The sequence below is a fragment of the Tamandua tetradactyla genome, chromosome 1, assembly GCF_023851605.1.
Source record: "Tamandua tetradactyla isolate mTamTet1 chromosome 1, mTamTet1.pri, whole genome shotgun sequence".
Lineage (NCBI taxonomy): Eukaryota > Metazoa > Chordata > Mammalia > Pilosa > Myrmecophagidae > Tamandua > Tamandua tetradactyla.
In genome coordinates, this window is record NC_135327.1 from 120,134,720 (window position 1) to 120,149,942 (window position 15,223).

The 15,223-nt window shown below is 36.7% G+C and overlaps 1 long non-coding RNA gene across 1 annotated transcript in view; it reads left to right on the forward strand.

Annotated features, from left to right (window-relative positions):
• The first annotated feature begins 2,197 nt into the window (after window positions 1-2,197).
• Window positions 2,198-15,223, forward strand: part of LOC143686263 (uncharacterized) — a 50,988-nt gene continuing 37,962 nt past the window's right edge. Inside the window, exons 1-2 of the long non-coding RNA XR_013176995.1 lie at window positions 2,198-2,347; window positions 6,548-6,661. This is a non-coding gene — a long non-coding RNA (uncharacterized LOC143686263). The remainder of the gene's footprint in view (window positions 2,348-6,547; window positions 6,662-15,223) is intronic.

Below are 15,223 nucleotides of genomic sequence, written 5' to 3' on the forward strand. Positions count from 1 at the left end.
TAGAATCTGGTCTTTATTTCTTCCTCATTAAGTCAACCATTTCTGCACTCATCCCTCCCTTCAAGCCTACAGTCTTATATTTCTTTTCAAAATTATCACAACATACATTTATCATGCGTAGGCTGTTGTATTTATTATACAGAAACAGCTCCATCCATTTGCCTTATGTATGTGGTTCCTCTAGGTACCTGTCCTTGTGACTAACAGTTAATGTTTTGTGTAATTTAAGGAAACAAAGCACAAGTACAGCTACATCTTCAAATTCCAAATCCAACTGGTAAGAGAAAAAAACATTCTGAAGCATAAGACTGTGCCTGCATGACGCCAAACTATCAAAAAAGAAAACTGGTGTCCCTCCAATGAACTCAACTGTTCATTTCTTCTTTATTTTACTAAATTGGTTTAATTGACCAACTGTTTTACTTTTAGATGAACACAGTCTCAGACTGCTATTTTATAAGTTGGTTAAATGACACAAGCTAATTAGAAAAGCCAGGAAATTCAATGATAATCTCAAAAAAAATTCGAAGTCTTAAGAGGAGTCTGCTTTAAATATCATCTTTGTGACGAAGATGTGCATCTTAGCATGGAAAATATATAGGCGTTGGAGCCAACAAACCTAGTTCAAGTATAGTCTCTGTCTTATTTTTGCTGTGGTCGTCAGAAAATTATTAAATATATCTGAGCCCATCTACAAAATAAGAGAATTTACTTCATTCAGAAAATATTTGAGTAATGTAAACTCCATGACATTTGGAATATTGTGAATGACTAATAATATTTGCTGTAGAGCCTACTAGTCCCCAGACATTTGTAGAAGCCTAGGAAATTTGGTCAACCGGTTATCTTAACTTGCTCTACCATTAAGAGAGCAGGGCATTTCTGTACTGTAGGGGAGGGTGTGTGGGAGAATGTAATGAATTCAGGAAACTATAAACAGTTTTCTATCCCTATATAGTAGTATGGATTGAACAGGAATGGTGAGCCATGAGGGTGGAGAGGTAGGTAAGAGGCACATCATGACGGGTCTGGTGGGCCAGACTAAGGCATTTGAAACCCATCCCAAAGCAAAGGGAGCCCCTAAAGGGTTCTAGGCAAGGAAGTGGCATGGCTGGATTTGTGTTTTAGAACATTCCTCTCAGCTGCTGCGTAGAGAAAGGATGGGACGGTAACATGACTCTATAAACAAACCAGAAAAGCCTGAACCAGGGAACTGAACCATGAGAACTCTGACCTAAGCATTAAGTAGAGGGGTGAGAAACAGGAGAGGGAGATGGGATAGGAGATGGGAGTGGGAGATGGAGAGAAGTGAATGAGTGCAAGAGCTATTAAAATGTAGAAACCTCAAGTGTGAAGACTGATTAAACAGGGAGGCTGAAGGCATTAGGGAATGGAGAATGAGGTTAAGCTTTCTATCTTGTACAACTATGAATTGGTGCTGTACATACAGATAGTAAACACAGGAGAAGGAAGAGGAATTATTGGGGTGGGGGAGAAATAATGAAAAATGCATATTATAATAGTATTTTGTTAACAGCATGTCCACTGGAGCTGTCCAACTGGCTGTTGCATAGATGGACCTGAAGTTCAAGAGAGAGATCTAGAAGAAGTATTTTTTAAAGTCATCGCATGTAGATTCTAATTGAAACTAGAAGCAGATGAGATTGGCTGGGTGAATGTGCAAAAATGTAAAATAAGGGTCTAGGGTCTAGAATGGCCTTAAGCCTATATGGTGGCTTGGAGCAGTGTACTCCCGAAAAATGTGTTCTTAAACTTAATCCATTTCTGCGGGTATGAACCCACTGTAAGTATGACCTTTTGATGAAGTTCCTTCAGTTAAGGTGTGGCCCAACTGAGTCAGGATGGGTCTTAATCCTATTACGGAAGTCCTTTATAAGCAGAGTGAAAGTCAAATACAAAGAGAAAGACAGGCAGCAGCCAGAAGCTAGAAGTCCATGAAACTAGAAGAAAAAGGAGAACCCAAGAGAGGCTGCCGTGTGCATTACCATGTTTCAGAAAAGCCAAGGCCAGCTCCAGAATGCCAAATTCTTCTGGGAGAAAGCATCACCTTCATGATGCCTTGATTTTGAAGTTCTCCTAGCCTCAGAACCATGAGCCAATAAATCCCCATTGTTTAAGTCACCCTACTGCATGGTATTTACTTTAGCAGCTAGAAACTGAAACGGCCTGGAAATACTGAAGGCAGTGGTTGTGAACCTTGGCTGAGTGTTAGAGCCACTTGGGAGCTTGTAAAGAAGAGTGATGCCAGGGACCTATCCCAAACCAATTAGATTGGAACATCTGTGACTGCAGCTCAGGCACCAGCATTTTTTCCAGAACTTCCCAGGTGATTATAATATACAACTATGTTTGAGGACTCTGACCTAAGGATTAAGTAGAGGCAGATGATAGTTTGGATTAAAAAACCACACTATATAGTGTCATGGAAATCTGAAGAAAAGAGAATTCAAAAGTAGAGGGAATGGATCACAGTGTTATATGCCTTGAGAGGTGGCCAAAAAAATCATTAATAACCTGAATAGTACCTAGAGGGCTGTAGAAGTGAAGAAGGATTGCCTCATGGTTGAATAACATTGTTTAGGATTCTGATATTAAAATATTCAAATAACATTGACTTCAGGAAGACAAAAGCACATTTTTCATTCAAGTTCAAGATGTCTGGGGATAGTTAGTTCAATCTGATATGTCATTCCATTGCTTTAACTACCTGGGAGAAATCCATCTTGTTCCTATGTCACGTGTGGTTTCCACTCCCAAGTTCATCTCACGGTACAGGTTGAGTCCTGGGATTCAAAACATTACTTCCATTCTGTACCAGCAGGAAGGAAACAAAAACAAGAAAGGCACGCTCTCTCCTTCTAAGATCACTTTTCCGAAGATACACATCACTTCAATTAGTATTCCATCAGTCAGAACCTACTGCATGGACACATACACCGCAAGGTGGCTAGAAAACAGTCTGTACTCTAGGCAATCAGTTGTCCAGCTAAGTATCAGGTTAGAACAATGGAAAATGGGAAGTCTGGAAAGTGGGGGCAGCTAATAATAGTCTCCTCTAAAAGTGGGTTGAGAAATGAATGGGAGCAAGATAGAAATGAAATATAGAAAAATGAGGAATTTTGGCTTTGAAGCAGGAAAGAGCATAAGGGTTTCAACATCTGGGGATGAAAGTTCCAGGATCAGTTTTTTATTTTTAATGGTTGAATGTTTACTGATTTTAAAATGGGAGAGACCTGAGCATATTGAAGTGCTGAAAGGGACCATCAGAAGAGGAGGGTTTTCAGTTAGAGAAGACGCATATTTCATGATGCAAGGGATGTGAAGAGGCATGGAGGGATGGATACTAGGGCAGGGTTTCTCAGATTTTAATGTGCATATGAATCCCGAGGGGATGTTGTTAAAATGCAGATTCTGAGTCAGTAGGTCTGAATGGGGCTTGAGATTCTGCATTTGTAACTTGACCGGTTCTAGACAACACTTTGGAAGGATTAATTCTAGGCAGGAGACTGGGTGGGGAATGAGAATGGGTGCTGGTACAGTTATTTTGTAGAGAAGCAGGAAGGAAGTTGAAGGGTGCTAGCTTATGGGTTTCTTTCTCTTGGTAAAATAGGATTTGATTCTTTCTTCTGGGAACTAGGACATAGGTAGTACAGTAAGTAGGAAGTTTGAGGTGAATGGAGAAATTTTGTAATAGATGCGGTAAAGAATGGAAAACAGCTAAAGAAATATAGAATGGCCAGGTAATGCTGAGAGTTTCAATGAGGTCGAAGGCTACATATTTGCGGTGACACCAGTCTGTGTAATTGTTGGTTTTCTTTAACTGTACCCGCCAGTCCAGACGTAGAAACAGAAGGTGAAATAATTGTTGTGAGAAATAAATTCTATTACATTCAGAGAGTACCTAGCACCATGCCTGGTACCTTGTAGGCCTAATAAAATTTTATCACCCATTTCCCAAATGAAAATCATATAAGATATGAAATAATAATAATAGTTGGGGGACATCTAGCTGTGCTTTTACTTGTATCCCATCTTCATTTCTATCAACAGTCAAGCTGCTTGCTACCTACTCATGTTCCTCTCTATCTCTACATAAAGGTTTTCAACTTTGCCATGCATATGAAATCTGCATGCTTGTTAAGGACCACTTTTACCTACTTCCAGAGATTTCAAATCAGTAGCTTTGGGGGTGAAGTTCACATATTTGTGATTTTTAAAACACTGTAGATGATGCTGATAAAGTTGGTCCACAGACTATGCTTTGAGAAATACTATCCTAAATCAATTGAACATCTTTGCAGGTAACATCCTGCTGCCTTTGCTACTCTATTTAGTGCATCTGGAATTTCTGTGTTTACCCACTGCCTACTTAAAATCCCCATTTGAGACTAATTTCTTCCAAGAATCCTTAGCTAACAGTATTGCCCTACAATTAATGCACTTTTTCAGCATTTTGATAGAGATGTCTATGTGATTATATGCATGGTGCTTTTTGTGCATGGTCATTGTGCCATGTGACATTATTTATATTCCCAGCTCCATGCAACCACCACTTTAGGCTGTGACTCTCCTAAATATAAGGGCTCTGTCTCTGACTAAAGTTCTGTTTGACACCGGAACGTGCTCAGTAACTATATGTTGAATGAATAAATAGGTGAAAAAGTATGAGAAAGTGCAGAGAATCAAGAAACAGAAAAGTTGGTGGTGATACCAAAAGCAAGAAGCATATTGCAAAATAAAGTAAGAACCAGAATAGAGAGAGAGAGAGAAAAAAAGAAAACCCCAGGGTTTAACAGGAAAAGAATCACTAGATCCTAGAAGGCAATGTGGGTGATTTAACCACAAATAGTTTTAAGAAGCATAAGAAAGAGTCTGCAGGCAACTGGAAATAGACTCTTAAGTACCTGACAAACCTGAGAAAAATAGGTACCAAAAAAATCAATACATTGAAACCCAACAAAGCTTCAATATACCATCCCTTTTCGATCACTCGGAAGGAAAATGATGTGTTTAGTGCATCCTTCTTCACGTTAGGAATTTAAATAGGGTATTTGGATTCACAGAGTGTAGCCAGCTCAGATTATCTCTTCTTCCAGCACAGTTGTACTCTTTAAATGACACCAGCCTTCCAAACAAGATTGATTGTAAACTCGAAAAGGTTATATGTGATGTAATGAATAACACATGCTGCTCCCTCAAGCGCATTTCCTGAATGGCACATATCCAAGATCCTGTATGTTCTCATAGTTTAGGAAGGATGGGGAAGGGAGTTTATCTTACTAGGCAAGCCAAAAGAAAACTTCCTATTAAGCTCACTTAATAAACAGCTCTATCTTGAATTCACAGACTCAACGAATACTCAGTAATTAGAGACCAACATTTTCTGGTGTTTCATAAATTTATGTGAATGTCTGAGTGGATGAATGGACATTATGTGCAAGGCACCATGCGATCTGCTATGAGGATATTAAGATCAACCAAATATAGGACCTGCTTTCAAAGGGTTTACAATCTAGGAAGGGAAACAAAATATAAATAACCCTTTTTAAGAAAATGTGCTAAGTGTTATCACAGAGTTATACATTTTACTGTAAGAATACAGAGGAAAAGGTGCTTCTGTTCTCCAATTGGAACACTAGAAAATGACTTTGGCAAGGTGTGGTGTTTAGTCTGAAACTTGAAGGATAGGTAGGGTCTGGCATGCAGAATTCAGAAAAAGATATTTGGAGCAAAGAAAGAGCATGAAGTGGACTATGTTGGGGATGTGTAGAGAAAAGGGAAGAGTTTAATTTCGAATTGAATTTATGAAGGAAAATTTGGGCAGCAATGTTGGAAAAGTATATTGAACATTTGCATGGATGTCACATGAGGTGGTTATCTGCTGGTATTTATTGAATGCTTGCCATGGGTCAGGCACAGTATATGAATTATCTCAATTACAGTTCATGATAACTGTAGGAATATGAGATCCTCCTCATCCAAATGTAATTTGTGCTAAGAAAGACTATCTAAAAGATCTCACTTGAAATAGAAGCCAAAATTTCATGGCATATTGTGGGGGGGGGGAATTAGATTAGAATATTATATTTTTTAAACGACACTCATCTCACAACAACATTGATACCATAACTGCAACTTTGAATTAATTCTTAAAGAATGATTCAAATGGTGATTTTTTTTCGGGGTAGAGAAGGATGGGCATACTTTTTCCTAGAAAATACATGGTTGCATAATACAATATTCTTCACTTTATGGCTGATATTTGCAACGCAATCATAAAGAGGACTGATTTTGCAAAATTATTTGAGTTCATGAATTTCCTCAGTCCTTTGATATGAAAATTATTTTTCTTTGGAATGCCTATCATGTCATAGTTCTGGTCAATTATTTTTTTTCCATGGAGCATTAACAGGCCTAGCTGCCAGATCTTTGTAAGTCACTTTCTGGGTGATTCAAATAATTCTCCACTTTTTTTGATTTCGTGACATCCTGCATCATTCTCATGGTTTGCAATTTCATTTTACAGTCATTTGCATTATTTTCATAAATGGTAATTTCCGTCATCTGACAGTGCAGAAAGATTTGACATCTGACAGTCAGTGAGGGACTGACCAACACAGACATTGCATGATAGAGAGTGGTAAGGTGCTTAAGTGGGGGGGAGAAGACAATTCATTAGTCGATAATTTATTATTATGACATGTTTTATATCCCTTATCAAGGCTTGGGAAATACATTCTTGGATGATGAGACCTCCCTATGTTCTATGATTCCTGTTTTTCAAATGAGAAAACTGAGGTCAGGGGAAGTCAGACAATATGCTCACAGCCATAAGCTCATAAGTGATAGAACCAGAACGTGAAGGCAGCCTAACTCCTGTGCTTAACCATAATGCATGATAGGGTGGGTCAAGCGCTTTTAGCTGTCAGTCAGGGGTAAGGATGGCCACACATTTACAGAATAAGGGATGCTCATTATTCCTACATTGCCTGCCCACTTGTAAATACTGTTTTTCCTAATATTTTTATTTGGACAGATCGATTCTTATTTTTCTGTTTTTCTTCCCCAATATATATTGCTAATTCATTTAAAGACTGTTTTAACTCCAGCCTCAAGGTTTTGATACAGTAGTCTCTTTATTGTTCCCACGTTATTTAAAAGTGTGTTTTAAGATTTTTGTATTTTAGCTATTCATTTTTCATTTTATTGCATTGTGATTTGATAATATTTTCATCATGATATAGAATCGAGATACCCTGGTATTTAAAATGTGGGGCCTAGTTTTGTGCTCAGTTTTTGTGATTATGTAAGTTTTAAAAACGTGTATTTTTAACTGTTGGGTATAAGATTCAACATAAACATGTCAGATCAAACTCGTTAATTTCCTGAGACAGTCTAATGCTTACTATTTTTTTATTTGTTTGATACATGAATTACAGAAAGACTGTATTGAAGCCTCATAATATGACTACGGATGTTTCAGTTGTACCTGGTGTATTTTGTCAATTTATTTTTATTATTTTAGGGCTCTGTTATTAGACTTATGTGAGTTTAGAATTTTTATAGCTTCTTGGTGATTTTGTACTTTATTATATATTATGTTTTCTTCCTAATAGACATATTTTAAATTTTACTTAAAGACCTTTTTATCAGATATATTGTAGCTATACCAGCCTTCAATATTTTTTTCATCATCTTACTTTCAGCTTTTCTGTGCCGTATTTTAAGTGAACCTCTTAAGAGAAATGGAGCTGATTAGAAAAATCCTTTCTAATACTCTGTCTTTTAACTGAGTATAATTTATTAACACTTATTATAATTATGGACATATTTGGATTGCTTTCCACCAGCTCATGCATTCTATTTAGCATACCTTTTTTTTTTGTTTCTTTTTCTTCCTTTTGGGATTCTCCTTAACTGATAGTTTTCTTTATTTGTGGTTACCCCTGGTTTAAAAGTTATACATTTTATTTCTCTTCTGGTAGTGTTTACCTTTAAACTTTTAACTTCAATTTCTTGGCATAACAATGTGTAAACTCAATCAATATTTCACTCTTTTCTTGAAATTTATAAGGATCTTAGTTGGTTTTAACTCCAAAATCTATGGTTACCTTCTATATGTTCTAGTATTTTTGTCCCATTATGTTTTTATATCTTCAAATTTGTTGCTATTGTCATTGCAGGTGCTTAAATATATCACATATTTATAAACGTGATTGCTCATTCCTTCTTTTTTTACCCACTCCTCCTTCATGAGTTCAGTTTCCTTCTTTATGATATATATCATTTAGCAGTTCTTTTTAGAAAGGGTCTTTGTGTGATAAAAGCTTTTAGTCTTAATAAAATAGTTTCTTAAATAATTTAGCTGAGTATAACAAAATCTAGTTGACAGTTATTTTACATAGCTCTTTGAATATGTTATTCTACTTTTCTTCTGATCTGTTTTTGCTATTGTGAAGAATAAAGTTTATGTTTTGTCTAATAGTCGTACTTCTGTTGGTTAAATTTCTTTTCTGACTGCTCTTAAGATTTTAGTTCTGCAGCTTCACTATGACACATTTAGGTATAGATTTCTTTTTATTTATATTCCTTAGAAATCATTGGTTTTTTAAAATTTAATTTCTATATTTTTCTTTTCTATTCTATTTTTCTAATGTCCTTACTATATTGTCTCACATTTTCTTGTTCATTCTTTCATGTCTTAAATATTCTAAACATAACTTAGATTCTGTTTCAAATTGTCATCCTATTATGTTGAGCTTGGTGGGTTGTAATTCTGCTGGATTTGCTCACTTCCCTCATGGTGAATGCCTTCTTGTGTGTTTTATAACTGTTTTTCTTTTCTCACGAGCCCCTTTTCTTCAGCATGACATTTTTCTTCCATGAAAACCTTTATGACCTACCTTGTGGGAATTTCTCCCCAGAGTGCTTGGCTTCTGTCAGGAACTAGACTTGGCCTAGAGCTAATTCCTATATTAATTCCTCAAATGGAGTTGAAGGTTTCGCCTACCTGGGTAGGCTAACTTCAAATACAGAGTCTAGTGGGACATTGTGAGGATCCAGGAAAGAGCTGGATGAATAAGCTCGTAGACTGAAGTACATATCGGTGAGTTTCCGCTTCAGTGTAGCAGCTATCATCCTCCATCCCCCAACCACATGGCAGGCGGTAGTGAGGACTTTCTAACTGGGATCCTGGCACAGTTTGCTAGTGCCAGGGTGGGCCATAAGGACCTAATCCACCAAAATCCAGGGGTGTGTAGTCTGATTGCTGATCACTGTTTCTGATCAGCTATTTCAGATCACTGGGAGACTAGCTCTGAGGTTGGTGTTTGTTCCAATCCCCTCATGCAAAAGCAGCAAATAAATCGTAAAGAGGCAGCATCTTTTTTTTTTCTCTTTTATCCTTCTAAGAATAGTTTGGAAAAGTCAAAGATTGACAGCTTCAACCCCCAACAACAACAAAAACCACAACAAAAACACCTAGTAATCCCAGAGAAATGGGAGAACTAGCTTTCCAGAGTTATGACAATATAATTCTCAAAATGTCCAGTCCTCAACAAAAAAAATTGAAAAAGCATAAAGAACCTGGAAAGTATCACCCATTCACAGGAAAAAAAGATTTTGCAAAAAAACTATCCCTGAGGAAGCGCATACATTAGAACCATTAGTCAAAGACTTTAAATCAACTGTCAAATATGTTCAATGAGCTAAAGGAATCCATATACAAAAAGCTAAGGGAAATTAGGAAAACATTTTCAGAAATTACAAAAAGGAACCAAACAAATTTTGGAGCTGCAAGTACCCTGGTTGAACTGAAAAACACAGTAGATGGATTCAGCAGCAGATTTGAACAGGCAGAAGAAAGGATTAATGAATTTTAAGACAAAATGATTTAAATTATACAGTGTGAGCAGCAGAAAGAAAAACCAATGAAGAAAAGTGACAGAGCCTAAGGGACCTGTGGGACACCGTAAAGCATATCCACATAAGCGTCATTGGAGTCCCAAAAGGGTGAAAGAGGGAGAAAAGGGAAGAAGTATTTGAAAAAAATAATGGCAAAAAACATCCCAAATCTTAACGAACTCCAAGCTGTATAGAATCTATGAGATCTACACTAGGACATACTATAAAGAAACTGTCAAAATCCAAAGACAAAGAGAGGATTTTATTTTTTAACAACAGAAAAATATTGTCCAGAAATAGCAGCGCTCAAAACAATGGACATTAAATAAATTAAAGGTGCGTCAAATACAAAGGAGAAAACAAAACAGTAACTAAAGAATGAAATAACCATCTCCAACAGCATAACACAGACAGGAAGGATAAAGTGAATTAAACCAAGTACAAGTTTTTCTCCAGTGTTTTAATCAGGGTGTTTTTGTTTTTAAAGAGAGGATTTTCAAAGCAGTGAGAGAGAAGTGACTTTTCACATACAAAGACCCCTAACATTAACAGAGGATTTCTTATCAGAAGCCATAGAGGCCAGAAGACAGAGGGATGGCATATTTGAAGTCCTCAAAGAAAAAACGTCAACCAAGAATTATATATGCAACAAAATTATCTTTCAAAAATGAAGGAGAAATTAAGACATTTACAGTTAAACAAAAGGAAAAGGCATGCCCTACAAGAGCTGCTCAAGGGAATCCTTCAGGCTGAAAGTCTGTAGACAGACAGTAACTCAAAGCCATAAGAGAAATAAAGAACAGCGATAAAAGTAACTACATAAGTAAATATAAAAACCTATATTATTGCACTTTTGGTTTGTAACACACACCTCCATATGACTTAATAGGCAAATTTGTAATAACATTTTAAATCAATATGTAAATGTGCATAAAATAAGAAACTCTGATATCTGTATCTGTAGATTGTTTTCCTTCCTTGCTTTAAATTTTAAATTGGTTTATGAAACATATTGTACAAACAGGCTTTACAATGATTATTTAGATATTTTATTTAAATATGCCTATGGATAAGCTAAGATATCCATTTTAGGTGGTTAAGATTTTCATATGTTAATTGAAAAAACATTTGTATGTTCATATTTTCCTGAAATCAGGAAAATGTTTAGTAACATAGGTCATCACTACAGCAACACATATGTTTGTAAGAACTTTCTAACTTGATATTTTGAGAACATCCCCAGTTTTGACAGCTGATCAAATGGTTTTTAAGTTAGTTTTTAATAATTAAAATCTCAGAAACTCTGCTTTCTGAATTTGTGGATTCTTTTTCCTTGGTTCCTTATTTTTAAATTGGTCTATGAAATTGACTGTGCAATGATTTTACAATGATTATTTGGATACTTTATTGAAATATGCCTATGGACAACAACAACAACCAGAACAAAACTGAGCAGGAAAGGGGAGAGAAGCATTTCCCCAGAAAAAGGAGGACCGTTTATTTGAGGCCATAGGGAAGTTAGTGGGGGCTGAGCAGCTCCTACAGTAGACGAACATAAGCAAAGAGCACTGGGAGAAGGCTCTCCAGGCAAAGGAAACAGCATGAGCAAAGGCAAAGAGGGAAGAAACAGCAGGGAAATGAAACAATGTGATGTGGCTGTGGCAGGAGGGTGGGTGATGAGGCTGGAGACGCAAAGGAAGACAGATCTGGAGGATTTGCAGTCCATGTGAGGGGTCTTGGACTCTCTTCCACGTGCTTTAACATGGTATCATTAAATAATGGCGGGGAGGAACACGACACGGTCACATATTGTCTGATTTCTGTTTACGAACATGTTGGAGGCTGCGTGAAGAATGGAAGTTAAGAACATAAGGCTGACAGCAGGGCATCCACTCAGGAGCATTCATGGGAAGCCCCCAGCATGGACGCTAGTGGTCCCTGCATCCCTGTATTTATTCCTCTCCGTAACCCCTTTGTCTTGAGGGATGGGGCTGGACCTAGTGACTTACTTCTAACAAACAGCATACAGCAAGGGGGATGACTATCACTTCTGAGATTAAATGTGTAGACTGAATTATGTTACCCCAACAAAAGACATGTTCTGAATCTTAATCTGCATTCCTGTGGGTGTGAACCATTTGTAAATAGGCTGTAATTTTGAAGGTATTGCTAGTTGGTGTGGACTCATTTGTGAATAGGATCATCTAAGATCCTATTTAGGTGTGGCTAAACTGATCAAGGTAGGCCTTAATCTGTATTAATAGAATCTTTATAAGAGGGAATTCAGACAGAGGAGTCAGAGAGACATTACCATGTGACAGGAGACAGAAATACAAGCCAAGGAACCCAAGGATTATGGCAAGCCAGCTCCAGCATGCTACAGACTCCAGGGAGAAAGCACGGCCTTATGGGCACCTAGACTGAACTTTTAGACTCTGAAATCGTGAGACAATAAATTCCCGTTGTTGAGCCAAGGAAGAATAAAGATAGAATCTGAGCAAATGCCGATATAAAAAGGGAGGGATGGAGATACATAGAAATAGAACATTTGTATACTATTGAATCTAAGTTGGTACTAGTCAAAATAGATTGTTATTGGTTTAAGTCCACACGTATGATAAGGGTTTAATATACAAAATATATAAAGAATTCCTACAACTCAACAACAAAAAGACAAACAACCCAATTTAAAAATGGACCAAGTATTTGAATAGCTATTTCTCCAAACAATGTATTCAGATGGCCAGCAGGTATATTAAAACATGCTCAACATCACTAGCCATTAAAGGGATGCAGATTAAAACTACAATGAGATACTACTTCATACTCTAGGATAGATATTATTTAAAAATCTGAAAATGTCAAGTGTTACTGAAGATACAGAGAAACAGAAACCCTCGTACATTGTTGGTGAGAATGTAAAATAGTATAGCCACTGCGGAAAACAGTTTGGTAGTTCCTCAGAAAGTTAAACATAGAATCACCATAAGACCCAGAAATTCCACTCCTAAGTATACACTCAAAATAACTGAAAGCAGGAACTTGGACAGATATTTGTACACCAATGTTCATTGCCATATTATCCACAATAGCCAAAAGGTGGAAGCAGTTCCAGTGTCCTCTAACAGAAGAATGGATAAAGATAATGTGATGTATCTATTTAATAGAAGATTATTCTCCTGTAAAAAGAAATGAAGAGCTGGTACATGCTACGATATGGATGATCCTCGAAGACATCATGTTGGGTGAAATAAACCAAAAACAAAAGGACAAACACTGCATGGTTTCTCTTGCAAAATAGTAGTTACCAGGGGTAGAGGAATATTAGGTTAAATAAGTATAGTAAAATAGTAAAAGTTCCATGGTATTGTGAAAGTACTTAATGTCAAAGAACTCTCCACTTAAAATGGTTAAAATGATTTTGTTGTGTACATTTTACAACAATAAAAATGTATTTATTTTAAAAAGATGATATACCCAAGTATGTTTCATTCATCTCATACAGTAATTTTGAGAGAGAGCAAGTAGAATTAGCAATATGTTTCACATTAAAAATTTTAAAGATAGCAAAACCAAATACAGGTTCTCTAATAATGTATTTTAATTATAATGCATTGAGATAACACCTTTCATCTGAGTATATTAACATGTATTATAAATACATTAAAATTCCTTGAAGAGATCATGGATGTTTCCAACCTAGCAATTATAGAACAATAAGAGGCAATTTGGGATTTAATTGTTAATTAAGTATTAATGACTCGGTTTTTAAAGATTGTATATAAATACAATTTCTGGAACGTTACACTATCAGTATAGAGAAGGGCATTTTTGTCAGGACACGTTTTGAATAATCAGAATAATTTCAAAGATGCATCCGACGGGATGAGATGTAAGAAGCAGTTAAATATACAAACAATCTTATTTGGCTATATAAACAGTGGCAATCAGAGATGCAGGAGTGGGCGGTGCGACGGTGGCTCAGTGGCAGACTTCTCACCTGCCATGCCGGAGACCAGAGTTCGATTCCTGGTGCCTGACCATGCCAAAAAAAAAAAAAAAAAGATCAGAGATGCAGGAGTCACTTTGCTGTATCTCAGTGGCTCTCTGATAGGTCATATTCCCAGAGTGTATTACTTTTTTCCCTCAGAAATAAAGTCAAACAAGATTAGTTGAAAAGATTGTTGGTTATTAACATGATGTCGAAACTAACGGGGTTAGCACTTGGAGAAAGTTACTAGAGGAAACAGAGCTGGTCTACTTTATAATTTAAGAAAGGGCAGACTCTGTTTTTGGGATTTAGATGGGAAAATCAGTTCCTCAAACTATAAGACAAAGCATTCATGGAAACAAACTTACTTCCATAGTATGCTCCTTAAGCCAGACAGTCCTTTGGAAACAGACAAGGCTGGACATTAAGGATTAATTCACAAAACTCAGTCTATGAGTTTGATGGTACCAAATATTAGGGTCAGCTTATCCAAGTCTTCTGTCATTCTCCTTGCTAGTATTTAAGGGATTATTCTCCATTCTAAATATATAGGGGTAATAGCTAACTGACAGAGCTTTACTGATTGTTAAGATAAGAAAAGACTGGACCAGTTGGTAAAAAGCATCTGTTTATATCTTTCCATAATAAAGATGAACTGCTGGCATGGCAGCCCATTCTTGCAACTTACTCCAACACTACCGACTACATCTGCTCTGAAAAGTAGTATGCATTGGTAGTTTTGCATATTGCCCTTGCCTGTGCTTGCAAACCTGCATTGAACTAGAGACTCCAGGCTCTGATGTCTAGTGCTTACAATGTATCTTACCTCATTTTATGGGGGTTCAAGGCTTTGGATTAGGGCTCATTTGGACTTCTGACCTTCTGATTACCATTTTTGCATGTGTTCTATACTAGTGGATCCCAGAACTTCAGGTTTCACATTTAATAAAGAAATAAAGGTTTACACATTTTGCAGGCGGGCATAATTGTATCAATTTTTATCTTACCAGGTAAAGAACATTAATTAAAAAAAATCAGTTTCTACAACTATTATTCCACACAAGAAAGAGTGGGGGGTGTGTGTCAAAAATTCAGACCTTACTTTGTGAATTTACCTTATGAAAAGTTACTACATTTTCTACATCTTCCTCGTTTTAGCAAGGACTAATGAAAAACTAATCATGGACCGGTAAGGGGACATTTGCAAACCTGCACTGTATGCTAATGTTTCTATGTTTCAGTGTAATGGAGCTCACCTTATTTAACCAGAACTCCCAATTGTTTCATGTGTTCTGCAGTTTGGCTTGG